The following is a 15,520-nucleotide window of genomic DNA, read 5'->3' as shown; positions in this document are numbered from 1 at the left end:
ACTGGGCTTTTAGCTCACCCCCTTACTTTCCCTTCCAGGTAGCAAATAGGATTTCTTAGTGCCACACGTGGTGATGTGGGGAGTTCCAACGTAAGGGTGTGTATGGCGTGGGGGCATCCTATGGACGAGAAAATGATCAGTTTAACGCCAATTTCTAAAGAATAATGTTATGTTTATTTTAAACTTTCAGAACTTATTAGTGTGACTTGAGCTTTAATTATTTTAAAATGTTGCATAAAAAATATTATTATATTTTTAAACTATTAGAACCAACTTGCATGTTTTAACAAGGCCCCACTGAGATTTTAATAATAAGTGGCTTTTCTTCTATAAACTTATGAGCATGCAAATATTTTACAAAGTATTAGATTATGGCGTTTTTACAATAAATCATAGGTTGAAAAAAAAAGACTCGTTGAGATGAGGTTAAAATGAAGTATTAGGAGCATTCCAGGCTTTCGGGATTGAAATGTTGAAGTGGCAGCAGCGTACAAGCTATCTAAGGTCGAGAATTGAAGAAGTTGAAGATAGGCCATGGCCGATAAAATTCAGGCCACGACACTTTAATTGGAATTGACGTTGCAGATTTTATGTTTCAAATGGGTCGCTGCCCAGTTTTTCCAGGCAGCGGCATGCGTGACAGATTTTGTGCATATTTTGTTTTAGGCCGCGGCACACATTTTCCAGGCTACGACCTGCGATGTTGTTTTCAGATTTTTAATTACATTTTAAATAGAATTTAAAGAAGACTATAAAAGATTATTAGGGTTAATTTTGAGATTAAGTTTTATTACGGTTTTTGAGAGAAAAAGACTCCGAAAGGGCTGGAGAGAAGACTGCAACACTACAACACTATTGTTCATCAATCTAGTTTCTTTTCATCCCTTAATCTCTTTAATCTTAATTATAATTATGTTTGTGATTATGATTACTATTATGGAGTAGGTTCTTTTTAGGTTAAGGGTTAATTCAAAACCCAATACATGAATTCTTGATTGTTGATAATGAGTATTATTCTTTAGTTTCTCTCAATATTAAATTGTTTCTATTTTTCCAATTGAATGTTATGAATTTTGTGATTTCTTGTTAGGTGGCCAACTAATTAAGGTTTTCATTATTTAATTGTCATCTTAGAATTACTACTCACCTAATAGTTTAGGATTCTAAGTGTAAGTGATAAATTGCAATTGATAGTGATGTCAAAAGAATTGTTGATTGTGATGAAAAATAGAACCTAGGTTAAATGAATTATATGCTTCATTAATTTATTTCCTAGATTAACTTGTCTTCATAGGAATTAATGCTTTATCTAAGTTAAATAGATTGTATGCTTCATAGATTTATTGCTTGGCTGAAAGAGTTAATTATTGAGCGCTTCGCCTTGATTACTTGTAATAGGGAGACTGAGATATTTTTCTGCTTCAGTGTTATCTGTGGGGTTAATAGTTTAATTGAGAAATTGGAATAATATTTATTATTAGTGATTGGGAATGATTGTTGAGGGTGGAGATTAACCTTTAATTGTTTATTAATATCGTAATATCAATCTTTATTTGCTTTCTAGTTTATGTTATTTAATTTTGAGTTCAAAATCTAAATCCCCCTTTAAGTCTTAGTGCTAATTATTGAATAATAAAGTGAACAATAGTCCTTTGTGGGTTCAACCTGTGCTTACTATCATACTAAAATAATTATAAGTATTGAAAGAAAAATATTTATTAAATTTGTTGTGGTATACGACACGCATCATATTGTTTTGGCGCCTTTGCCGGGGACTATTGTAAGTTTTTTTTTTATTCAATTTAATTAATTACACACTCACTAGTTTACATTTTTTTGATTGCAGGTGTTTATGTCTGATGACGATACTCAAGAAAGACTACAAGCCATAAAGCAATATCTTGAGACATCGTCGTCCCGCTCTTCAAGGACTATCATTGACAATCCAATCTTTCAACCTTCCAAGAAAGTCAATCCAGTACAAATACCATTACCATCTGACAACGATTCTGACTCTAAAACATTAGTTATGTCTCAGATGGCTCAGGAAAGGATGTTGAAAGAGTTGGCACTGCCAAATCTAGACCATCAACCTCTGTGTATTCAATATTTGGCATTGGATGTTAACTTTGAACTCAAGTCAGGCCTCATACATTTATTACCATCTTTCCATGGGCTACCAGGAGAGGACCCAAACAAGTATTTGATAGAGTTTCACATAGTCTGCTATAATATGAAACCAGTGTTAGTAACTGAAGAGCAGATTAAACTAAGAGCATTTCCATTTTGTTTGAAGGATGGTACAAGGGAGTGGCTATATTACCTTCCTCCTGGAACTGTTAATACCTGGAATGAAATGAAGACAATGTTCTTGGAGCGTTACTTCCCAGCATCTAAGGTTGGTAGTATAAGGAAGGAAATCTGTGGCATTCGCCAACAGACCGGGGAGTCATTATATGAGTATTGGGAGAGATTCAAGTGGTTGTGTTGCAGTTTCCCTCATCATCAGATAAGTGAACAACTCCTAATCCAATACTTTTATGAAGGAATACATTCATTGGATAGGAGTATGATGGATGCGGCCAGTGGGGGGGGGGGGGGGGCACTAGTTGATAAGACTCCTGCTGCAGCTAGGAGCTTGATTCTAATATGGCAGCTAACTCACAATAGTTTGGCATTCGCCAAGACCCTACTCCACCACCCAAATTAGCTGATGAAGTGAGCACCTCTAATGCTAATCAGCTTGGTCAACAATTGGCTCAATTAACTTTCAGTGGTACAACAACTTGCTTTAGCCCAACAAGTGCGGCCATGTGAGATCTGTCAGGTTGTGGGGCATGCTACTGATACTTGCACTACTCTATTTGAGGGAAAGAATGAGGGTGTTAATGTTGTAGGAAATTTCCCTGGTCAATTACGCCAGATGTACTATGAACCCATTTCACAAACTTATAATCCTAGCTGGCGTGATCATCCAAATCTTTGTTATGGGAATCAACAACAAGTTGCTCCATAGTCTACACCTGCGAGACCACCTAGTTTCACTTTTCAACAGCAGTCTCAACAGAAGTTTACACCTAGACAATCACAAGCACTACAAGATGCTCTACCACCAAGTGCCAAACCCTCTACTGAGGATTTAATCAATGCAATTGCTACAAATACTCTTCAGTTTCAGCAAACTACCCAAGCTTCCATCAAAAGTTTGGAGAATCAGGTGGGACAATTAGTAGCATCATATAATAGGTTGGAAGCTCATCTTTCTAATAAATTTCCTTCACAACCTGAGATGAATCCCAAGGAGAATGCTAGTGCAGTAACTTTGTGAAGTGGGAAGCAATATGATCCTCCTAGTCCTCCAATGCCTAGTAAATTGTCATCCAAGTCACAAGTTGATTGCTCTGTTGATGAAGATGTGCCTCCAAAGCCAACCAACCCTACATGACCAAACCCTAAGCCTAATTTTGTCACCCCACCTCCTTTCCCAAGAAAACTGAATGTAATGACCCACTAATCTAGACTATTTGGACCATTAACGAAACTATACATAAAACTTACATTTTTACGAAAATACCATAATTTATTGAGTAACTTGCAAAATGAGAGTTATTTACAAACAAACAGAATACTAAGAAGGATTATGGGATCCCATTGTTTTTAAAACAAAACAAGATTTAAAATAAAAGACATTACATAATAATGCGGAAAATACACATAAAAACCATAAAAACATAAAAGGAGACTATATCCTCGAATCGAATAACGCTCGGCCCCTTGACTCCATTCATCATCGATACACATTCTCCAAGCGTCACGAATCTTTCCGCCTCTAAACTTATTTTCCTGCACATAAACAGAAAGGAGTGAGCCTAATGCCCAGTAAGGAAAATCTAACACAAAGTCACATACATAATTTCATAAGAAAACATAAAGACTTAACATAATACATATAACATACACTTATTATAATGGCCATTATTACTTGGGGTCCCATAGACTAAACAAGCTTATGCCCATGAGATTAGTGGGGTCCTACCAGCTAAATAGGCTTATGCCCACAATCTTTTTGGGGTCTTGTTAGTCAAATAGGGCATAAGCCCAAGCCTACAACATACAAATCAATAACATATTCATAACAAAACATAACACATTAATAACATAAAACATATAACACAAGCACATATTAATTCTAGCCTATTTTCCTTACCAAAGTTACCGAGATTATGGAATGAGTTGGGATTGTTGGAACACTCCTAAAACCATAAGAAAGAGTAAGTCTAAAGAAAGGAGATGAAATGAAAGAGATGGAAAGACTAAACCATAGAAAACATACTTACCGACTTATATGCTTAAAAGCTTGGATTCCCTAACCAAAATAAGAATAAGGTTAGGGGACTGAGTAGAAGGTTTTGAGAAAGGAAATAACATAAAAATACAGAAAAGAACTAGAGTTTTGGGTTTACCTCAAAGATTGCAAGATCAATCTAACCTTCACCGAAATACTATAAAACTCACTTCCCAAAGTGTTTGATAAGCTTATGATGTTTAAGCTTATAGTTTTTCCCCAAACCAAGTGTTTACACTCTCACACTCACTTAACACTAGCAGCCTCTGAACTTAGAGCAAATGGTGAATAATGGCTGGGTACTAGGTCCTATTTATAGAGTTTGGGAATGAAAATATCTTGATTTTACTTGAATAAAAATAATGGCTTTTTAGGTGAAAATCATTTGAATAATCGTTCAGCAGAGGCTGAAGATTCGTTCAGAAGATGCTGGACTGTTGAAGGAGTTTGAATGGCTGAAGGGAAAAGAATTCAAATGTATTTGAATTCATGCTGGTGGAGGCGATATATCGCCCCCTATAGGCGATATATCGCCTGGACCTTTGTTCCCGAGGCGACCGTGCATCGATTCGTGTTTTCCGTATCTACGTGCTGCGATATATCGCCCCCTATAGCTGCGATATATCGGCATACGCTGAATATTTAAACACGAATTTACACATTTTTAGCTGAGTTTGAATGGAGTAAACAGCCTTGACTAAGCCCTCAACGTGCTCAAAGCTGCTGACTGACCCTATACATTCAAACTTTTACCCTTATTTAATTTAATCCTCAAAAATACTTAATCCTTAATTACCATTCAAAACATGTGCTTAAAATCCTATTGGTTGATGTCTAAACCTTATAATATAATAATATAATCCTTAATATCAGACACATTAATCAAACCTTAGGTTATACTTAATATTCTTAAACTATAGGTTAAACTTAGAAAATCTATAAGTACTACTATGAGTGTCCAAATAACTCCCGGTCTGAACCAAAAATCCAAAGTAACAATGATAACACTAAACATACTATAATACTACTAAACAATTAACAAGAGTATAGAAGCATTGTTTCGACGCTATAGTTTAACTCACAAGGTGATAGTTTCTTATCATCCACAAGCCAACGGGCAAGCGAAGGTTTCTAATTGTGAAATCAAATTGATTCTTGAGAGGACCGTAAATCCAAATCGAAAATATTGGAGTACAAGGCTCGATGATGCCTTGTGCACTTATCGTACAACATATAAAACACCTCTTGGTAAGTCACCCGATGCGTGTCATATGCCGTATCAAATTTAAATATATATTTTTTCACTTGCACCAACTACTTCAGTATAGCGGTAAATAAGGGTCGAACCCACGAGGACTATGATCAAATTATTATTCAAAATAATAACTAAACTAAAATTAGAAAGGGGTTTTAGTTTTAACAGCTGAAAACATAAAATAAAATAAATATCAAAGATTGAATAACTAAGCATATAATGATATTAAATAAATAGTCAAGAATTACTCTCCACCTTCAACAATCAATTTATCATCAATGACGAATAATATTCCCTATTCCCAATTAAACTATTAACCCCGCAGATAACACTTAAGCAGTCAATTATCCCAGTTTCCCTATTATATTTAATTAAAGCTAAGCGCTCTTAATTAACCCTTTTTACCCAGCAATAAACCAATTAAGCATGCGATCTATTTAACCTAGTAAAAGCATTACACTTTGTTGAAACAAGTTAATCTAGGCAAAAAATTCATTAAGCATGCAATTCATTTAACCTAGGTTCTATTTTTCATCACAATCAAAATACATGTCACAATACTCTAATTGCAATTTATCACTCTACTTTGAATCCTAAACTATTAGGTTAATAGAAATCCTAAGATGATAGTAGAATAATGCAAAACCTTAATTAGGGGCCGTCCAAACAAGATTTTACAAGATCCATGACATTCAAATAGAAAAATAGAAGAAATTTAATATAAGGGAATATAAGGAATAAAATTCATCAATGCATTCAAGATCTCATGTCTAGGGTTTTGAAATAACCCTCAACTATAAAGAAAACTACTCCATAATCATATTCATATTCATAAACATAAATATTCAATGAAAATAAAAGAGTTTTGAGAAGAAAGAAAACTAGATTGAAGAACATAGATGATGATGTTTTTTCTCCTCCTCTACTACTCTAGCGTCTAAAATTCGCAATCCAAAGTTATAATAAAAGTAAACCCTAATCCCTTTTATAGCCCCTCAAAAATTACATTTAAAATTTGAATTTTAAAGAAAAAATCGTCGCACGGCCGTGGCCAGTGATTCTTGGTGGCTGCAGCCACTAGAAAAATGTATTTTCCAAAAATCGGGCTTCGGCCGCGGCCTGGGACATTGCTGGCCGCAACCACTATGTTCTATCCCCCAGGCTGCGGGCGTAGCAAGTTTTCCCGTTTTTCGATTTTCTTCTGCTGTAGCGACCGAAAGTATTTTAAGCATAACTTCGTCGATATAACTCGGAATTGGATGATTCAAAAAGCTATAGAAAGCTAAGAAAAATGTATTTATAGATATATTTCCAAAAGAGTATTGGAAAATTATCAAAATCAAGCGTGAAGTTTCAGACTTGTAATTTCGAGCTTAACCATTGCTTGTAAAACATCCCAAATTCATTCATTTTCACCCAAATGTCTTGAAAATCCTAAAAACACAAAATAAACTAATTTAACATATATAAATAAATAATCAAGTGCATAATAATAAAAGGATAATGAATTAAAAATAGACAAATTTGGTACTTATCATCACCGTATCGGTTGGTGTATGCAAAGCCTTGCCATCTACCGGTAGAACTGGAACAAAGGCTTGATGAGCTGTAAAGAAGTGCAACATGGACATGGTTGTTGTAGGACAACAACGAATGCTTCTATTGAATGAGCTAGAAGAAATACGTAATGAAGCATATGAGAGCTCAAGAATTCACAAGGAGAAAACCAAAGCTTTTCATGACAAACATATTCTTCGAAAGAGTATTGTGGAAGGTTAGAAAGCTCTCATAAATCACTCTCCCCTTAAACTTTTTCCTGGGAAGTTGAAGTCTCGCTGGTTAGGTCTGTTCATTGTCACCAATATTTTTCCTCATGGAGCGGTCGAAGTTGTAAGTTCAAGTACCAGAAAGTCATTCAAGGTTAATGGTCAGAGATGAAAGCCATATTACGAATCAATGGAGAACGAACAAGCGACTGTGATTCACCTCATTGACCCAATATATGTTGATGAATGAAGCATTAAGTCGAGCTAGCGATGGTAAACTTAGCTACTTTGTAAATTAGTTTATTTTAATTATTATTTTTTTATTTAAATTGAACATTTTTTTAATTTTAATTTTTGTTTTTGTTGAGGTAATTTTAGTTTAATTTCTGTAATTAGAATCGTGAATTTTTTTTTTTGAAAAAGTTTGAAAAAAAAGGGGACTCAAGTCGCAACACACTTTTCCTAGGTCGCGAAGAAAAGCTTCAGGAGAGTTAGCAGACCGCGGCACGCATTTCTTAGGCCACAGCCTATGAGCTTGATTTCAGACGAAGGAGGCTTATCAGGCCATGTCACACTTTTCCTAGGTCGTGTCCCTTTTTAAGAAAAAAGCATCAGGTATAGTACGGACCATGACACACATTTCCTAGGCCGCGACCCACGAACGCTTTTTCAAAAATAAAGGGGAGAAGTTTCAGGTATGTAGTGGAACGAATTTTGCAAGCAGCGGCCCACAAATGCTTTTTTTTTCAGCAAAGAATTTAAACATAAAAATTCAATTTCATCACTTATTTTTACAAAACAAAAACAACCATTCCCCTTTCTTCTCTTTCCCATTATTCTCATCACCGAAACCCACATCAATTTCTCCATTTGCCCTTGTTCTCTTCATTCTTCTTCCATCATAATCACCCTAAATCATTCTACCCACTTCTTTCTTCTTCCATTACTCCCTAAACTCTCCCCACATCTCCATCCCTAGTCACACCATACTAATCCGAAAATTCACCCATCCCACTTTGTTTTCTGAATTTTTATACATTTCACACATACATTCAAAGGATGCATTCTCATTTAATACTTTTATCAAGTAAGTTTTTCTTTGATCAATTTTTCAATTTGTGAAAAGTATTTGTTTTGTAAATTGGACAAGTGTAATGTGGTGTATTTTAGAAGCATTTGTGAGGTTGTTTATGTTGTTGTCCAATGTGTCTTGCATTAATTTTCTTATTCATCCATGCACATTGTGTTTTTTGGAAAGTTTTACTTTATGGCATACATTATTTTTGAGTTGGTATTTTTCTACACTCCATGTGTTTGATAAAAAGCTTGAGAGGAATGGAGTATAAGGTTGGTGTATGAGCGTTCTTGGTGTACATTGGAAGTGGTTATGTATGATTTGAGTGGATGCATTGTGTCGTTTTGACCCCAGAATTGGTGACATTTAAACTTTCTTTTTGGTGTGGATCAATGTTGGTCATTGTGGTGATTTTCTCTTAATATTTTGGTGACTCACATTGGTGTTTTTGGGTTCTTGTTCTTCATTTTTCTATTTTTTGACAGCCATGGCTCCGAAGACAAACAAAAATCAATCTTCTTCATCGACACAAATTCCTTATGATCCCCATAGGTTTGTGTCCACTGAAGCCTATGAGAGTTACATGAATGCCATTGCTCATGACAAGGCGTGGGTCCCTGAACGAGGATTTGATCTCCACATGCAACATGATCAACCTTTCCTCATGCATCAAATTGAATCTTAGGGTTGGGAAAAATTGTGTGCACATCCCGAACCTGGCATTGGCCCTATTGTTCATGCATTTTATACCAATGTTATGGCTCATAAGAACTACAAAGTGAAAGTGAGAGATGTCAAAGTGTCATTCAAAGCATCTGATATTAATAGCTACTATGAGCTACCCTACTTTCAACGTGATGACTATGGCTATGTTAAAGATAATTTTAATCATCAAGCTATCATTGATGAGATTGCAATACCGGGTGCCGTATGGACCTTGTATAGTAATGAGGCTCCTCGCTACATCAAAGCCACTTATCTGGATAGCAATACAAAAGCTTGGCAGCGGTTCACGAGGGCAAAATTAATGCCGACAACCCAACTTGGTCGTGTTGATATTCATGAGGTAGTTCTCCTTTATGTTATTCTCACTGACAAAACCATTTATGTTCCCTCATTGATCACTGCGTTATGCAAGAAGTCGGGTGTTCCTTGGGATGAATCTGAAGACAAAGTGCATCTGTTGCACATTATTGATCACAATACCCTTGATAGATTGAAGGAAAAAAATGTTGCTAAGGCTAATGATCAAGCCTAATCTTCTATTCTGGCACCCGTTCCCCCTCTGAATGATAGTTGAAGAACCACTCAACAATGTTTGCAAGCTTTGGAGCAAGAGGTTTATCATGACTGACTTGATATTCGGGCCAATACTCAACATATCCTAGCTCACAACCAGAGGTTTGTGGAATATGCGAGCTATCAGGATATCTGTTATAGGATGGATCAGGGTTGTTTGAATGTGGATATGTCTGGATATCCACCTGCTCCTACTTGGTTGCAGGCATACCCACCACCGTTTCCCAAGTCCATTGTGTCATATCAGGCACATATTGATGAGGATGTTGTTGGCACTACAGATATGGATATTCCTGAGGAGTAACTTGTTTTGAGGGAGTTTTTCTTTCTTCTCATTCCAATTTATTTTCTATTTTCCTGAGTTCATTGAGGACAATATATTGTTTAAGTGTGGGGGAAGGACAAAAAAAAAACAAAACAAATGTTTTACTTTGTTTACTTTCAGTTTGTTATGTCTTTGTTAACTTTCTGTTATTTTCGTTTTATTTAGTGTCTGTTTGTGTCTGTCTTTAATTTTTGTTTAGTTGTGTTGGTCTTGTTGAAAGCATTGGTAGATGATGAAACTTTGAATTGTGCTTAAAGTGATGTTAGACAATGAGGAATTTTGTATGATTTGTGTGCTTGACTCCTATGTGAATTGCTATTTTGATTTATGTTGTTTTGCACTCTATGCACCATTGAATTCACCACTTAAATGTATTGGAAAAAAATTATGCTTGTTGAAAAAAAGATATTTGAAGTCCCAACCACTATAGAAATCATTGATCAATTGTTTGAGGCAAAATCATAAGTACACATGATTAAGGAAATTCTTTGGATCATTTGAGCTGTTCAAGCCAACCTATGATATGATAATCCTTAGTTTCCCATGTTTGAGTCATGACGACTGTTACTTTTCTTCTATGAACCAAAATTTTTTACCCTATACCTCATTGAAAAAATATTTCTTTTTGTAACCCATTACACCATGGTTATATATATGATTTTTGATTTTGTGGGAGGATTTGAAAGAAAAAAAAAAGGAAATACTTATGGGTTATTTGTTTGGTTGTAATTTGTGTATTATCTTTATTTCTCTCCTTGAAATATTATTAAAAAAAGAGAGAGAGAAAAAAGACAAAAAATGATGATTTGCAATGAAAAAAATGCATATAAGCAAATTTTGCAAAAGTATAAGTAAGGGGGAAATAGTGAGATCATTATGGAAAGAAGAGTAAGAAAAAAATAGGTATTTCTTGAATTGTATGGGAAAATTTGGGGCAAGTTCAAAGAAAAGAATTGATGTATGCTATGGTGTGATTTGAGCTTAAATGTACCTTTCTCAACTACTCTTAACCTTAGCCTTACATTACAAGCCTATAAAGACCTTTTGATCTTTGATCATTGTGTGTTTATATTAGTAGAGAATGATTGGTTAATGTCTATGGAGTGGATGCTTTTCATTGAAAAAATTTTTGGTATACATGGACTGATTTAAAAGAAAATTATTTGGCAAGTATGGATTAAATTTGATGCATTTGAGTTGGTGTTGTGATTAAGTTCTTAGTAAATTATTTTTGAAAAGAAAAAGGTGAATTACATATGGAGTTGAAATTCTAAAGAGTATGAAAATCTAATTTGTTTTGACATTAATTATTAGTGTGATTCTCAGAGACATTCAAGCTTTTGACAAGACCTTTGTTTAGTGAGTCTAGATTAGTTTGTATTATTTTCATTTTCATTTTTGTTATTTTAGTGCTTTGCTAAGGGACTAGAAAAATTCAAGTGAGGGGGAATTTGATAAGGTTATTTTTATATTAATATTTGATAAGTTTTTCCATGCTTAGATGACGTTATGATAGCATTTTTTAGTAGTTTTAACTTAGTTTTGTGACTCTACAACATATTTTCTACATTGCATTTTATGATGATAAATTTGACATTTTGATGGCAAGTGTAGTTTATAAATCATAGGTTTAAAAAAAAAGACTCGTTGAGATGAGGTTAAAATGAAGGTTTAGGAGCATTCCAGGCTTTCGGGATTGAAATGTTGAAGTGGCGACAGCATACAAGCTATCTAAGGTCGAGAATTGAAGAAATTGAAGATGGTTGCGACACTTTAATTGGAATTGACATTGCATATTTTATGTTCCAGATGGGCCGCTGCCCAGATTTTTCAGGTCGCTGCCTGTTGTGTAGAAAAGTTGAGTTGGGTCGCTGCCCAATTTTTTCAGGCCGCGCACTGCGTGACAGATTTTGTGCATATTTTGTTTTAGGCCGCGACAAACATTTTCCAGGCCGCGGCCTGTGACATTGTTTTCAGATTTTTAATTACATTTTAAATAGAACTTAAAGAAGACTATAAAATATTATTAGGGTTTTTTTTTAGATTAAGTTTTAATGCGGTTTTTGAGAGAAAAAGACTCAGAAAGGGCTGGAGAGAAGGCTACAACACTACAACACTATTGTTCATCAATCTAGTTTCTTTTCTTCCCTTAATCTCTTTAATCTTAATTATAATTATGTTTGTGGTTATGATTACTATTATGGAGTAGGTTCTTTTTAGGTCAAGGGTTAATTTAAAACCCAAGACATGAATTCTTGATTGTTGATAATGAGTATTATTCTTTAATTTCTCTCAATATTAAATGTTTCTATTTTTCCAATTGAATGTTATGAATTTTGTGATTTCTTGTTAGGTAGCCAACTAATTAAGGTTTTACATTATTCAATTGTCATCTTAGAATTAATACTCACCTAATAGTTTAGGATTCTAAGTGTAAGTGATAAATTGCAATTGATAGTGATGTCAAAAGAATTGTAGATTGTGATGAAAAATAGAATCTAGTTTAAATGAACTATATGCTTCATTAATTTATTGCTTAGATTGACTTGTCTCCATAGGACTTAATGCTTCATCTAAGTTAAATAGATTGTATGCTTTATAGATTTATTACTTAGCTGAAAGAGTTAATTATTGACCGCTTCACCTTGATTACTTGTAATAGGGAGATTGTGATAATTGTCTGCTTCAGCATTATCCACATGATTAATAGTTTAATTGACAAATTGGAATAATATTTATTATTAGTGATTCGGAATGATTGTTGAGGGTGGAGATTAATTTTTAACTGTTTCTTAATATCGTAATATCAATCTTTATTTGCTTTCTAGTTTATGTTATTAAATTTTGAGTTCAAAATCTAAATCCCCTTTTAAGTCTTAGTGCTAAATATTGAATAATAAAGTGAACAATAGTCCTTGTGGGTTCGACCTGTGCTTGCTATTATACTAAAATAATTGGAAGTATTGAAAGAAAAATATTTGTTAAATTTTTTGTGGTATACGACACACATCAATATGGTTAACTTTGGAACAACGACAAGTTTCGAGCTTGATAATTAAGTCATATAGGGTTGTTAGAAACAGACTTAGAAAATAATAAAGGCGGTTTAGTATTCTAAGTATAGAAACACACCCTAATTTTTAAAAGAAGGCTTACATAATTTTTCATAAGAAATCATAATTGATAGGTCCGAGTTATGTTTGCATAGATTAAGATTTGCCTTAGAAACTATTATGGTAAGTTCTAACATGTTTTCTCAATTGTTAGAACTTTGCTGAAGATGTCACTACGAAGGTCTGCACGCACAAACGACAACGCTCCCAGCACCGCCAACGAGACTCATGAAGCCCCTCCAGTCCGAAGAAGGGGAACGAGTGCTATTGCTGCTACTACTAAATGGAATGCACCACCACCAGTTGACAACACTGCTGAGATTATCCGGTGACTACAACAAGTAGAAGAATTGCTGCAAAAACATTGATGACAGCCTCAGCCACAACCTCAACCGCAACTTCAGCCGCCATTTCAGCCACAACCTCAGCTAGTAGCTCAAGCACCCCAGCAAGGGCAGAATGTAGGATATCCGTATGGGGGATGGGCGATGGTGAAATGTGTGCCTTATCCATCTCAGTACATAGAGCCAATCTACGAGTGTTTTCCTAAGCAGCACGCTCAAAACTTTGAAGGGACAACCGGCCCCTTTAAGGCTGAAGAATGGCTCAGAAAGGTAGAATCGATTCTAGCACACATGAACCTTGGCAATGCGGATCGCATATCCTGCGTTACCTCTCTAATGAAAAAGGATGTCAGAATCTGGTGGGATTTGGTACAGCAGACTCTTGATATCACCACCATGACTTAGGTCAGATTTGTGGATTTGTTTCACACAAAGTATTACAACTCGGCTATCATCGCTACGAGGGTGGAACCATTTTCCAGTCTGAAGTAGGGAAATTTAACGGTAGTCTAGTACGCTCGACAATTTGATCGTCTAGCCAAGTTTGCACCAGAGTTGGTCCCAACTATTTTTTTAGGGTTACCAAGTTCACCAGGGGACTCAGACCAAAGATTCAGTTAGGTGTCAAACTAGAAAATCATGGAACCACTTCTTACGGCGATGTTCTGGAAATGGCTATAACGGTGGAAAGGCTCCAAGCAAATGTTAGTAAGGAGGAGGCAAGCAAGTGTGAACCCAGGCAGCAGAATCAGACTCAAAATGGTCGAAACCACAAAAACAACCAGCATAGAAATAATGGGTAGAAAAGAAAGCATCCTGATAATAAGCAAGCCGCCGCTAACAAAAGAGCACAGACTAATAACGATAATAATAGGTCGGGTCATACGGAATACCCTCAGTGCTCCAAGTGCCAGAAAAGACATCCTGGGGAGAGTCGTGCAAACACCAAGGGTTGTTTCAATTGTGGCCAGGAAGGTCATCAGAAAAAGGATTGTCCACAACTCAAACAAGAAGAAAAGAAGGACAACAAGATGGTTCCAGCGAGAGTCTTTGCCTTGACCCAAGGAGAAGCCGAAGCTAGTAACAAAGTGGTCACAGGTCAGCTTCCTATCCTCGATAATATATGTTCAGTATTGTTTAATTTGGGAGCAACACACTTGTATATTTTGTTATGAATGATAGAAAAATTAGACAAACCTTGTGAAAGATTTAGAACTAGGTTTGTTACGGAATTGCCTTCGGGCGAAGTTGTTCTATCATCACGAATAGTACGAGGAGTACCGATCAAAATTGAGGGCATGGAACTAGAAGGAGACCTGATAGAGCTAGAGATCAAGGACTTCGACGTAATACTGGGTATGGATTGGCTAGCAAGGCATGGCGCAACCATCGACTGTAGACGCAAGCAAGTGACATTCAAACTCTTGATGGTCAGAAACTATGTTTTATGGGAAAGATTTCAGGACTACGGACACCGCTTATTTCATCTCTCAAAGCTCAAAGGATGATAGAGAAATGATGTCACACATTCTTAGCAAGCGTCACGGATGTGGCACAAGAAATACCATTAAAGGTTGGAGACGTCCGCATTATAAAGGAATTTCTAGAGATATTTCCTGACGACTTACCAGGGGTACCCCCTACTCGAGAAATTGACTTCACAATCGAACTAGTACTGGGAACCGAGCCTATCTCAAAGGAACCATATTGGATGGCTGTTAGGAACGAGTTTCCTAATATGCTGCGGAATTGTGTGATGGGTTGGCCCAGTGTACAACAAAATTTTTGTAACATATTTAAACTACTTTTAAATAGGCAGATCCATTAATATACATACATTAATCACGAACAAGAAAAGAATAAAGAACATACCTCTTGATGCCTATCAAGTGTCCTTGCTAGCTTTTCGTAAAATAAACTATCTTCCTATCCAAGCTGCTCCCAAGTACTCACACCAAGATCTTTCACAACGTTCTCTACACCTCAAGAAGTGTGTGG

The 15,520-nt window shown here is 35.7% G+C and overlaps 1 non-coding gene across 1 annotated transcript; it reads right to left on the bottom strand.

Annotated features, from left to right (window-relative positions):
- Positions 1 to 2,404: 2,404 nt before the first annotated feature.
- Positions 2,405 to 2,511, bottom strand: LOC133833283 (small nucleolar RNA R71). Its single transcript, XR_009892675.1, has one exon. It is a non-coding gene; the product is annotated as a small nucleolar RNA R71 (small nucleolar RNA).
- Positions 2,512 to 15,520: the final 13,009 nt, after the last annotated feature.

Source organism: Humulus lupulus, chromosome 4 (genome assembly GCF_963169125.1).
Source record: "Humulus lupulus chromosome 4, drHumLupu1.1, whole genome shotgun sequence".
Lineage (NCBI taxonomy): Eukaryota > Viridiplantae > Streptophyta > Magnoliopsida > Rosales > Cannabaceae > Humulus > Humulus lupulus.
Note: the sequence above shows the minus strand (reverse complement) of the source record. Positions and strands in the feature narration are given on the sequence as shown.